Raw genomic sequence first — 3,261 nt, 5'->3', positions numbered from 1 at the left:
AAGCAACAAATAATAAATAATAAATAGTAAACAAAAGCAACAAATAATAAAAATAATAAACAACAAGCAACAAATAATAAATAATAAGTAGTAAACAACAAATAACAAATAATAAATAATAAATAGTAAACAACAAGCGACAAATAATAAATAATAAGTAGTAAACAACAAACAACAAATAACAAATAATAAATAGTAAACAACAAACAACAAATAATAAATAACAAACAGAAAACTCTTATCTTATCTAATAAACTCCGATATGATCAAATATTAACAAAGATGGCTACATCACGAAATACAAACACAATTTTTAAACAACTATTGATGGAAAAATGTTGTTGAAATAAAATCTTCACCCATTCTCTTCTCTTCATCTCTTCGGTCTGTGTGTGTGTATATATATATATACATATATGTGTGTGTGTATGTGTGTGTATGTGTGTGTACATGTGTATGTATGTGTACATACGTATACGTACGTACGTCATAAAAATCCTGTTTTATAAGATGATTGTTGAGCAATTCATTCATTAGTAACACCGTTATTAACATTTGCAGAGATAGAAGATGAATATTTTATTGTATACTTGATTAATTGTATATATACCTAAAATTTGAGCTAAAAGTAAAAAATAAAACAAAAAAAAAAGTAAGATAAAAATGAAAAAGAAAAAGATGAAAAAAGAGAAAGGAATAATACAATGGAAAGAGAAAAAAAAGAGAAGGAATAATATAATGGAAAGAGAAGAAAAAAAGGAAAAAAAAAGGATGAAAATACAAATAAAGAAAATTGAAAAGAAAAAAAAGATATAAAATTTTTTGTAAAATGATAATTTCATCGAAATTAAAATTTTTCATCTCAATTTTATCATTTTCTCCTTTTCTTCTCTTTCTCTCCCGTCTATTATTTTCACTTGCATTTCCTCAAATCTTTTCATCTTTTCTCGTCTGTTTTTCTCTCTCTCTCTCTCTCTTCCATTTTGATCGTTCCTTTTCATTTCGTTTTACTTTTTTTTAATTTTTATTTATTTTTTTTTTTGCATAAACATTTTTACCATTCATTAATCGATTATCTATGCAATTAATTAATTTAATTAATTAATTTAGAAGCATGAAGTAAATTGCAAATAAGTCACATAAATTTATTATAAATTTACAAATGATACAAAAAAAAAAGAAAACTACCGTACTTGCATTTAGAACATTTTATGATTTGTATATGAATTAGAATGAGAAATACTAACCTTGTTCCTTGTCTTTTTTTTTTAAATTTCTACTTTTTGCTTTTTTTTTCCAACTTTTTTTTCAGCCCTTTTAAAATTCATCAATTCTATTCATATTTTGTAGCAATCAAACGTAGCAACAATAACAATAAAAGACCAGTTTTAAAAATTGGAAATGAAATTACACTGAAATGAATTGAAATGAATTGGCAATGAGAAATTTCCCACAATCAAAAGTGATTATAACAAAATGGGACAAATGGAAGAAAATTCATTGAAAATATATTTATAATTTTCTATAAGTATAATATGTCTTTCATTCTTTTTTCTCTTCTTTCACTTCCTCTTCGATGGATAATATGTATATATATCACCGATTAATTTTATTTTCTTTTTCTTTCTTTTTTTTTTGTTTTTCAAAATTTATATTATCCATAGAATTTCTTTCTTTCTTTTTTTCATTGCTATTATTATTTGTTTTTATCAAAATTTTCAAATCTAAATTTTATCTAATCTAAATTTTTTAAATGTGAAAGAAGAAAAAGAACGAAAGATTTAAATCTTAAATTTTCAATTCTAAACTATAAAAAATTTTAATTCTAAATTTTTTGAATGTGAAAGAAGAAAAAGAACGAAAGATTTAAATCTAAAATTTTCAAATCCAAATTATAGAAAATTTAAATTTATTTATCCCCAAAAATTTTCTTTTTTTTTGCTTTCTTTTATTATTTCCTACTTTAATAGATATTATAAACAATTTATTAAAAGATAAGATTTTTTGTTTTTCGAAAAAAAAAGTTCAATTCTTATTTTTTAATTAAATTTTTTTTTTCTGTACAATCACTATAAATTATATTTTGTGATGTTTCTTTTTTTCTCTTTTTTCTTTTTTTTTTAAAGAAATTATTAAACTTTTCATATATATATATTGGATTAATTAAAAATTCAAAAATCATCAAAAAATTTATTGAATATTTGTCACATGATTAGCGATACTAATTGTCCTTTTTCTATCCTTCTAAGTTTTTTTTTTGCACTATTTTAAATTTATTGAATTAAAAGCTCTTCATTTTCTATTAAAAATTTATTGTTTCAGAAATTTTTTTCAAATTTTCTCACATTTTTCATTTTTAGGCTATTTTAAATTTATCAAATTGTTAATTTTTTTTTCATAATTTAAATCAAACTGATGAATGATTATAGGGCAATCACTTTAAAAATAGTTGAAGGAAGGAAAAAAGAAAAAAAAAATTCTTTTGGAATATTTCGATTTAAATTATCCTTTATGATATATTCGAATTGAATAATACAAAAAATGGTATTGGAAATGTTTAACAAATTCTAATAATTTATTTAATAACACTATAAAAGAAAGGATGACGAAAGCATTAATAATAAAACAAATACAAATACAAAAATTGAATTTAAAATTTGTCATATTTGTCCTTTCATAAATCGTGCAACGTTTTCTGAAAAGGAAAAAATGAACGACAAAATTCTTTTTTTTTTTTTTTTGTCAGGGATTTTGCTATCTATTAAAAAAAAAGTCCTCAATCAAGATGATTAATCGGAAAAGGATACGTTTGAAATTTAAAATGACAACTCTAAAATGTTCAATGACATTGACATTTACAGTTTGATATTGAAAAAGAGAAAGATTAAAAAAAAAAAAAGAAAAAAATGTATTAAACAGAAATTTATAACTTTCTTCAACAATTACAATTAATCATCTCAATAATATGTGGTTGATAAAAATTTTTTGTTCATTTCATTTGTAACCTAAAGTTTATAAGTAAAATAAGTAAAATAAATTAATTCAATTATAAGTAATAATAAGTCAATTATAATCAATTATAAGTAAAATAAATTAATTAGAAGTGAAATGAAAAATGTTAAAGGGAAAAGAAAAATCACGATCAGTTTAAAATTTGAAAAATTGTAAATCTTCTGGAAAATTCGAAAAATAATAAATTTTCCGGGAAAAATCATTTCTAGTTTAATTGCGATGATTTTTTCTATTTTAATCATATATTAA

Source organism: Loa loa (genome assembly GCF_000183805.2).
Source record: "Loa loa unplaced genomic scaffold supercont3.276, whole genome shotgun sequence".
Lineage (NCBI taxonomy): Eukaryota > Metazoa > Nematoda > Chromadorea > Rhabditida > Onchocercidae > Loa > Loa loa.
The sequence above is the reverse complement of the archived record's forward strand: the minus strand, read 5'-3'. Positions refer to the sequence as shown.